Source organism: Oryctolagus cuniculus, chromosome 5, assembly GCF_964237555.1.
Source record: "Oryctolagus cuniculus chromosome 5, mOryCun1.1, whole genome shotgun sequence".
In the NCBI taxonomy this organism is placed as follows: domain Eukaryota; kingdom Metazoa; phylum Chordata; class Mammalia; order Lagomorpha; family Leporidae; genus Oryctolagus; species Oryctolagus cuniculus.
Window position 1 is genome coordinate 160558855 of NC_091436.1, and position 10805 is coordinate 160569659.

At 38.9% G+C, this 10805-nt stretch overlaps 1 long non-coding RNA gene across 2 annotated transcripts in view; it reads left to right on the forward strand.

Moving 5' to 3' along the window:
* LOC138849718 (uncharacterized) overlaps window positions 1-3490 on the forward strand; it is a 100185-nt gene extending 96695 nt beyond the window's left edge. For both annotated transcript variants that reach the window (XR_011388811.1, XR_011388812.1), the window contains one exon: window positions 1406-3490. This is a non-coding gene — a long non-coding RNA (uncharacterized lncRNA). The remainder of the gene's footprint in view (window positions 1-1405) is intronic.
* The last annotated feature ends 7315 nt before the right edge of the window (window positions 3491-10805 follow it).

The window sequence follows — 10805 nt, forward strand, 5'->3', positions numbered from 1 at the left end:
TCACCAGTAATAAGAACTGAACTGTTGATGTTATATACCCTTTGAGATTAGGTCTGACATGGGTATTTCACCTCCATGGTATCCTCTTCCCCAAATATAATCATATATAAACATCACACACACACACACACACACAATTAAGAGCATTCTATTAAATATCTGGTCCACACTCTACAAGTGTCACATATATATGGAGTCCTTCCATGTTGAGTTTGATGATTGGACTCTCCATCCTTGTGTTGAGTAGTCATGAAATGTGCCAAGCCATGGAAAACAAAGAGTGATAAACTGTCCCAGACCAGAGGAGGTTACAGAGACAAGACAAATAAACGTAGCGTCCTGAATTGGGTCCTAGAAGAAAAAGAAGAGATCTATAGCAAAACTGTTGAAATTGAGTAAAGCATGTAGTTTCATTAATAGCATTGCTCCAGTTTCTTAGCTTTGAAAAATGCACCATGGTTCTTCATGTAAGATGTTGACATTGGGGAAGCTGGGTGAATTACCACGTATAGGAACTCTGTTTGCTCTCCGGAAACTTTTCTGTAAATTTAAAGTTTTTCCAAAATAATATGAAAAGAAAATTGTCATAATAGAGATAATGTTCATAACAGGACTGTGAGATACAGCATTATAAAGTCTGACTAATGTTGTTTTGCCAGCATATCTATATTTTGACTTTAGAAAGCATAGTGAGCTGCAAGGACCCTGTGTTACATGTGGTCAAATCATGTGTGAATAAATAGTGTATAACTTCTCTTCTCTTCTCCTCTTTTGTCCATCAAGTAAATTAGTTTGTGGTTAACAATGACCAGTACATCCAAAGTGATGAAAATTTTAAGGATGAACTCAATTGCTACCCACAGACTATATTTTTGGGCAGCTCATATCATAGTTTATGTAATAACAATCAAGTAATTGCTAGATTTCATAAATAAGTAAATTTCATTTATGCAAACTTGGATGAAATTGAGCAGTAAATTATCAATTCAAAATATAGAAGATGTCTATAGAAAAGATTAAGGTAATTTTCCCCTTTCTTCAGAATTGGCAGTAGTAGCTAAAGCAAGATCAATATTAATTAAGGAACCTAGAGAGAAGAATAATAAATTACTGAAATTGGGTGGTTAATAGAACCTGTTATGTAATTCAGAAGTTAGAATTATAGAATCAGAAATGAAAGGAATTTTTGAGATCACCTGCTCTGATCCTCTTATTTTAAAGTGGGAATAAGAGTATTTAATTTAAAGAACTAACAGAGTTTCTCCAAAATCAGTTAGCATGGACACAATTAGAACCCAAGCTTCCATTATCAGTCATATCCCGTGAGACAGGAATTCTTGACAAGGACTCATGAGGTTCAGGACTCTCTGATTACCTGAAATTATGTGCCAACGCTTTCCTGTAGGTGCGTACTTGAATTTTCCTGAAGAAGGCCAAGAACAGCTATCATCAGATCCTTGAAGCAGCCTTGACTCGCAAAACAATGAGAGCACCTGCTCTAGAGCTCAAAAAAATTGCTCCTTAGAATATGCCTGGAATCCTATCAATGCTTCTAAAACTTGCCTCTGATTTTAAGTGTGAAAGTAGTAGTTATGGCCCGATCATTTCTCCTCAAAGTCACCGTATTCTTCAGGGAAATCAGAAAGCATGACTCTCACCTGGATGTGCTATCCTTTCCTTCTGAGAAAAGAGCTTCTTTTGTGGTCTCAGTGTGACCCCCAAAATTCATGTGTTGAGATTTCAAGAGATTTCAAGATTAAAGAGGTGTTAAGAGGTGGAGGCCTCTATAAAGATGATTGAAAATGAATCTTGATGTGAATGGAAGGGGAGAGGAGGCAGGAGAGGGGAGGGTTGCAGGTGGGAGGGAAGTCATGGGGGGAAAAAGCCATTGTAATCCATAAGCTGTACTTTGGAAATTTATATTCATTAAATAAAAGTTAAAAAAAAAAAGAGGTGGCGGCCTCAGGAGGTGATTAAGCCATGAGTGTAGAGACATCATGGATGGTTAGGGCCTTTGTAAAGGATTTGAGAAAGTGAGTTTGCCTTCTCCCATGTCTCCAACCCTGTAAAGACACTGTGTTCATCCCTCCCGAGGATGCAGCATCAGAGTGCCATCTTCAAAGCAGAGACCTGGACCTTGCCAGACACCAAATACTAGCACTTTGGTCTTGGACCTTCCAATTTCCACGACTGCGAGAAATAGATTTCTGTTCTTTGTAAAATACCCAGCCTGTGCTATTTTGTTATAATAGATCCAGTGGACTAAGAGACCCTCCGCCTATGAAGTAGGAGACAAGCGATGTGCTGAGTGCTTACCACGTGCTAGATTTTTTACATATATTAATTAATTCACTCTTCAGCTATCATATCAATTAAGTACTAATACTATTCCATTTTGCAAGTGGAGAAACTGAGGTATATAAAGTTCTGGTAACTTGTCTGAAAAATACAAACTAAGGAAGTGGTAGAGCCATATTTTTTGCAGCTAAGATTTAGGGCCTATATTATCACATTGTGAATTTCCTTTTTTTGGTAATACCTGATGTGTTATTTATTTGTACAGTGCTTAGGCTAAGTAAGCTGGTTACTGGCCTTATAAATTTATAACCATAGAGTCAAAACAATGCAGAACAAAGAAGCATGGTCTTGGTAGGTGGGATTCTATGAATGTGTGTAGTTCTGTCTTCACCTTCTTCTAGATTACTCTGGACAAGAAACTTTCTCTGAATCTTGGTTCTCTTGTTCATAAAATGGGACAGATAATGGTTTGAGGTTGTTCTGAAGATGAAATAATATATTTAACATTGTAGGTACCCAAAAATCTATTCTCTATAAATGTTAGCAGAATGATCCAACATGGGAAGCAGGATTCACAGCAGACTCATAGAATGGCAAATGCCCTAAACAGCACTCTGGCCTCAGAATCAGCTCTAAAGGCATTCGGATCTGACTGAAGAGTCCATGAGAGTATTTTAGGCATGGAAAGCCAAGACACTCTTGCAAAAAAAAACACAAAAAAACAAACAAAAAAAAAAAACAAACTATGTGAAAGATCCCTGCGAGTGAGATCCCAGTGGAAAGAAAGAACGGGTCATCAAAGAAGGAGGTACCTTTCTCTGAAGAGAGGAGAGAACTTCCACTTTGACTACGACCTTGTCTAAATAAGATCAGAATCGGCGAACTCAAAAGGCCTCCATAGCCTTGGCAACTCATGACAGGAGCCTAGGGTGATTACTGAGGCCATAAACAAGCATGTCGATTTGTTAAGTCAACAACAGGAGTCACTGTGCACTTATTCCTCATGTAGGATCTCTGTCCTTAATGTGTTGTACATTGTGAATTAATGCTATAACTAGTACTCAAACAGTATTTTATACTTTGTGTTTCTGTGTGGGTGCAAACTGTTGAAAGCTCTACTTAATATATGCTAAATTGATCTTCTGTATATAAAGATTATTGAAAATGAATCTTGATGTGAATGGAATGGAGAGGGAGCGGGAGATGGGAGGGTTGTGAGTGGGAGGGAAGTTATGGGGGGGAAGCCATTGTAATCCATAAACTGTACTCTGAAAATTTATATTTACTAAATAAAATTAAAAAAAAAAAACTGAATATACTGATGCTCATTTACTTTATCATATGCTTTTCATCAAAAAGATGAAACAGGAGCAAGAAGATTGGGTAACCTTAAGTTAAATAAATTCATAATATTTCAATTTATACTTATACCAGCCTTATAAATTTCTATAATAGCAATATTAAAAATTACTAAGGCTGACACAAAGCAAACAGAAAGCCTACTAATCCAACCAAGTATTTAATGAATAGGGATTTTATTTTTAGAACCAGGTGATGTCAAACTCCAGCAACTGCTCCTTGTTTTACCCTTAGGTTCTTTTGGAAGCTGTAGAACTTGTTTTTGATGTACTCAAAAATAAATACTTCATTGCATGCACCCTATGGCTTGAAATACAATTACAAAAATTGTGTGTAATATGTGATTAAGAAGTAGCTTAAAGGAAGTATTTGCCTTAATATGTTCAAATGGATAGGAACTAGCAATATGAGCCATCTTGAAGAATGATTTGTGTCACACATTTTAGATACAGAAGTTCTAAGTTATGGTGATTCTGTTGCTATGCGTTTATACTTTGACATGGTACCCAGGGAACTCATCCATAAATTGCAAGGAAACTCTGATTTATAAAACACAGTTCCTTGGGGCTCCCCTCCATCCACTTTTCCTTTTTCTTTCTGGTTACTATAGCACTCTGCAGAGGATCAAAGCAGTATTCATACTGCGTATCAATGCATGTCAGTGGTTTGCATTTGTAGATATCCAGAATAATGGCATCTTGTTAGAAAAAAGAAGGTGTGTCCTCAGGAAAGGTATTGCAAAGACATTGATATCAACTATGTCAGCCCTTTTATGGAGCCAGTTGTATTTTGAACAGACAAAATGCCCTACAACTTCAGAATCTTGATAGCAGTGTTGATGCCGGGTGAGTTCAACCTCAGAAATCAAAGAACAGAACGAAGCCATTACATGAACCACACGTTCATTTACATTTAACCCTTCTCTGAGAGGGGAGGAAGTGCCGTGCTGAAAGGCTGAGCGCTCCGGGGTTATGAGCTTCTGCTCTGGAATTTGCTAGTTGATCAAAAGTAAAAATTTTGACTTGGATTAGCTGTCATGGTTTCCTCATTTGCAAAATATGAGAAGTAGAGGCACAGTCTAGGAGAGAATGAAACTTTGTAATTTAGCTTAAGACTACTCTCTCCTGTTCTAAATAGCCTCATTCTTTACAAACTAATTGGAATAAATGCTACCAAAAAGAGTATCAACTACCAATTCTGCCTTATCAACAGTAGTCTCATCTAAGGACAAGAGTATTTCATCTATAAAATATGTTACAGAATTACTAAAGCTAAGTAAGATTTAACCAGAGAAGAAATTTGCAATTTGAGATTTTTTTTGCATCTCATTTATGCTTGAAGTACTCATTCAAGTCCTATTTGTCCAGGGAATAATTCAAGTTACTGTTTAAAGTTCCCTGTATTCTCTGAACTTATCTTTTCATCTAGAAAACTCCAGGGAAAGCCATCATCTTCAGAGCAATAAATCGGTTTCCTGAGAAATCAGAGTTAGCACATGGTCTTGTGGAGAGAGTGAGTTGTGGAAACTGCCTTGTGAGGGGAAATTGTTGCTGCTTTTCCAATTAGTCAGGAGCCTAATAGAGGAAATGGAGTTTCAGAAACAGCTTGCATGATGGAAGCAAGGGACTGGACTAAGTGGGGCACACAGAACATTCCAGGTGTGTGGTGCAATGTGGGAGAAGACTTGAGAAGAGTGGGAGCAGGACAAAATGTTTAAATGGGAGAGGGAATATGAAGAGTGGATCAAAGGATTGTGGGGGTGTTACGTGGAATCACGCGGTGGTGTCCTCCGTCACCCATAGGAAGCACCTCTCTGCCTTACTTGCAGTTTGATTTTGAAGCACTCCACGGAGGCGCACGCACGGATCCTCTCTGCCCCTACATTCCTGTTACGCTCAAAGCTACTTCTCAGTCATCTTTCAGGACACCTCAGAACTAGTTAGCATGGTGAAGCTCTGCAGCAGAAGGCTCAGAAGAGTTTGTGCTTAATGCAATCATTCAGCACCTGAATGAAAAATTAGCGAACATTTATCAAGAAATAGTTACTCTGCAAGAGATATGAGAACCCAGGAAACACGGACTTTGATAACAAAGCGGACATGGACTCTGTCTGTGAGCAGAAGACATCTGGAGAAGGTGGAAGGTAGTAAGTACTCCATCAGATCCTTTAGGGATGAGAGCCAACTAGCTATAAAGTAAAGAAATAGTAACAACGATACAAGTATGGCAGGAGAATACAAAATAGCTGTAACTAGGATCTGACAAACATGGTTGTGAAAGTAAGAGGGTGGCAAAAGCAAAAGCGTAAGTTTCGGGGTGGAGTGATGGAACTGTGGTGATGTTTGGTGAAGCTGAGTAGAGTGGCAGGGTATTGAAAGAAGGAGAAGCTCTCACTTGGATGTTGCAGCTTTTGATAACCATTAAGCTAGAGGGCTAATTGCTACGTCTCAGATATTGTTAAAGAAATAGTTAATGGCTATTATTGTCTTACAGCATTTGAGTCTAGCTTAAAAGCGAAGAATGCTTGGAGCTAAATATGAAAGCTCATCACAACCACATGAGATGAAAACAGAAATTTCTATGACTATTGATAGCTGTGGATGGCAGAGATGAAATTTATTACCACAGACAGCTAAATCTCTGTCCATATCAGAGGGGGAAAAATGGAAACTTTTGAGAAGCAAATGTGCTGACAGGAAATGCCTAAATAGAAAAACATGGTGGTCAGGAGACATGACCTTCTATGTTCACATGCGCAGCCTCCTTTGGGACAGGTGTAGAAGAGCTCCCTCTGCATTTTTAATTCCACTCTGTTTATTAACAAGATCTATTCGTATTTCTCAAGGGCTTACTTCATTGCCATGGGGGGCATAACTTATAGGTATTTCCTACAATCAGAAATTTCAATAGCTCTTTTCAATTTCTTTTACTTTTCTATAAATCTGGAGATTGGTTTGGGGACATCAGCCTTTGATAATTCAGGAAGCTGTAAAGTAAAATAAAACATTCTGTTTGAAATAGTAATTAGCCTTGAGTGAGTTTTAAGATCATACAAAACATGAATGCTAATTGTTTTATATTAGATGGCAGAAAGGAAAAGAGAAATTTTCTTGTTAGACTGTACAATGACTCTGCCTCTCCAGACTTTTGGAACAATGACAGGGCTAACCTGAGCATGTCCCTGACTGTCTTTCTAATCGTCTTATCTACTTCTAATAGAGGAGACATTTAGTGCTCTTGAGACAAATATTTTAGGAAAATCCCTTAGAGTGGATTTTGATACACGTTGTACCAAAGAGTGTTAATAATTAGAGGGAAGATAACCATTGAAGAGGGCCACGTGGGAGTGGAAACACTGAGTTATTTTTATGTTGACATCAAAAAGAGATATTTGTATAAAAAGATGCACTTGGACAAATGCCAGGGAGTTTATGAAGACTTAACTTTCCACAATTTCTCACTTTTTTTTTTATACACACCGATGGCCCCTCAAATCCCAACTATCTCTTAGAAATTCCTATTTTATTCTTTGATCAAAAATGTTTTTGGGGCAGGCATTTGGTCCATTTCCCACATGGGAGTATGTGAGTTAAATTCCCAGTTCTGGTTTCTGACTCCAGCTTCCTGCTAATGCAGACCTTGGGAGGTAGTGGTGATGGCTCAAATAATTGGTTCTTGCCACCCATATGGAAGACTTTGATTGAGTTTCTGGCTTTCAGCTTTGCCAAGGCCCTGACTATTGTGGTTATTTGGGGAGTGAATCAATAGACACGAGTTGTCTCTCACTTTATTTGTCTCTGTTTTGCCTTTCGAAAAAAAAAAAAAAATCAGCTGAGTACCTTTGATCTCAGCTAGAAGCTGACCTGTCAGCTGAAATAATTCACGCTAACCTATGAATGTCTAGTAGGAAAAACCCAGCAATAGATATTGATTCCTTAGAATGCATATGTTGCTAACCAGATGGAGTCTCTAACAGGTGGAATGTGTTTGGTATTTGGTTTTCGCTGTTGGGAGGATGTTGAGGGTGCTTCTCATCCTGCTTGTTTTCTTAGACTGTTATCTATAAAGTCATTTGCTTCCCCTCCTTCTTAATTAGTCTATCAGGGAATAAAATTCATACAGTAAGCATTGTTTAGCAACGAGAATTACACGTACGCTTTGCCTCCCTTTGTAAACAGCATCAATTTTTTTTTTTTGCAAAAAGAGAAAAATAATTGTTTCTCCATTTAACCTTGATGATTTTTAATGACATGCCTTTCCTCCTGGTTTCTGGTCATCCCTATAGACACATTTTGACAACCAACCATAATACAGGGTGAGTTAAGCTTGAGAATTCAGTGATGTAATGCTTGCGAAATCACCACGCTGTTAATAGGCATAATAGCTGGCAAGTGTCAAATGGCAGGCACGTGAATAAACGCTTTGCCTGTTTTTTTAAAATTGAGTTCTCACAATGGCATAGCAAAGGGGATAGAATCACTGTCCTCATTTTCTGTTAAAGAAACCGAGGTGCTGTGAGATTAAGTAACTTACCCAAGGTTACTCAACCATAAGATTTGAGACCGAGCAGCCTGCGGCCAGTGCCTAGGAACGCTTATTATTCTTATAAATAAACCGTATCTGATTTTCCACAGCAGTGTGGGCACTGGGCATAATCATTAAACTTTTGAAAATCATTAGATGAGATCTCTTGCTATCTTAATTTGCAGTTAGTATGAAGCTACCTTTTTTTTCCACATTTGTTTATAAACTCTGCTTTCTCACTTGTGTAAATTGTAGGTTTACAAGCATTTTAAGTATAAAGTAAAACTCTGGGCAATGTTAGTATGGTTTTCTGCAATGTCACTGTGTGAGTAGGACAATTTTGATGACATTTATTCCCTCTGAGGAGTTTGTATGGGTAGAAATGAAAGATTCTACCCGCGAGAACTCCGGTCATATTGTGTGGTGTGTCTCTCAGTGGTTTAAACAGCTATGTGTATAGCACAGGGGGAGAGAGAGAGGGAGAGAGAGAGAGAGCGCGAGCGAGAGAGAGAGACGCCAAATATGTGATTTAATTACTATCGCCACCATGAATTCTGCACTGCTCTCACTTCCCCCACTTGAACTGGCCACAATTTTAAGCTTGGCATCACCTGCAGGCTTGAGGGATGTATTTGCAGTAATTGCCAGGCTACTGCATTGTTCCTCTGTCTACATAAACACTGGGCTGTGATCAGAGTGGTCATGCTCGAGCTGTTATCTGAAATTCACTTTTGCTATAAGGATTGACTAATCTGCTTCCTACTGACAGCAGCTTCCATTTACTGTATTAGCTTTCTCTCACTTCAGTGCCACGCAGCCCCAGTTAGGAGAGGGGAGCAAAAACTGTGAAAAGTAGTGGACGTGTGAGTCATCATATACCAAACAGCTCAGACAATCCATGTCACTGCAGTCAGTGTTTCCCCCCCTCTGCCACCCTTTTTTTTTTTTTTCAAGTGAAAAAAAGATGTGAAATGATATCCAGGTGTCAGGGCCGTGTTGGCGTTCTGCATTGCACCCAGGTTAGATGGCAAGGCTGCCCGTTAGGGCTGCACTGGGGAAGAGTGGACACACAGAACTCTGGCCACAGCCTCCCTCCTTCCTGGTGCTCTGTCACTCTTCCATAGCTTGGCCTTTCTACCCTTCACCTCTGCCCTGCCATTATCTGCAGATGTTATCTGCCCAGCAGATGTTGTAACCTATGCGATCCCGAGACTGGTTCCCACCCTGCTCAGCTCCCTCTCCCCACCCACTTCTGCACCCGGCTCTGGTTCATTCCAAAGGGAGTGCCGAGAACAGGAGACATGGATTGAGATGCAAAAGGGACTGGAAAACTAGGCCTGTAGACCTACTGAGGTGTAGACTGTAATGTTTCCCAACCGCTATTTGATGACTGTTGTCCATGTGGTTTAGAAATCAAATACTTATCATATGGGCCTGAAGAATTTGATTCTATGCAATGGACTCTAAGATGCATTTTTTCCTAGCTTAATATATATTTCTTAATACATTGTTATGGAAATGGGATCTACAGAATAAGTTTTTCAGTCTCTCAGTGGTTACCACAAGCAAATCATTATTGCTATTAAAGTTATTCTTAACAACAATTTTTGTGGAAGAACAATGTCTTTCAGGTGACAACATTAAGCAGCTTGGTGTCACATGTATCTATGAAGGCCTATCACGATAGAATAAACATAAACGTGTTGACCATTTAATGTGAATCTAATAGTATAAGGCAAAGACACTAGCCAGTGTCAAGCAAAACAGGTATTTTACTCCTAAAGGTGAAAACTGAGATGCACAATTCACACAAATGAGAACTGACATTAAAAACAGTTGAAAAGAATGAAGCTGGATGACTGTGAAAGGAAGAAGGGAGAAAATCAGTTTGCTACTCTGGGAAAAATACGCAGGTGCCTTTGAGAAACAAAGACTTTTAGTGCAATAGCTTAAGGAGAACATTAAACTAAAAAGTACTTAACCTGCCTTATTGCTTTTATTTATTTCTCCACCTAATTAATTTTGATGGCATGACATCACAATAAATATAGACAAAGTAAACCAAGGGAAATGCTATGTGAAAAATGAAAAATGCTTAAAAGATTCCACTTTTAAAAAAATCTAGGGAAAATGACCTCTCAGTGTGATTTGCCCTTCTCTGGTCCAGGAGATTTTTGTCTGTAGAAGGAAAGGCGTTGCTGCTCAGGGGGGAGGATGGCTCTACCACCAAAGTCGGCCAGAGGGATGCTGGGGCTTTCAGTCTTTCCCACCTCTCACCTTTCCAATGCCGAGGACCCTGTTCTTGGGACAGCTGGAGATTCCAGAAGCAATCCACTGGGGTCGCTACAGACACCGTACTTTGTTCCAAGAGAATCTAAATTAAATTAATCTAAAATACCATTTTTAAAGTTTTCTATTTCTTCCAGGCTGCTGCCAGAGTTTTACTAAAGGCCCTTAAATCATTAAATAATATTCCCTTTGATAAAACACAATTGTCCTCAGAAATCTTTGGAAATATTTCTACCATATGTCTCCTAGATAAGATCGTGTTAAGTAATGTGGTAACTTTTAGCAGGTTAACAATCACAGCTTAAATTTCGTAAGATCCCTGGGTAACCTTTTGT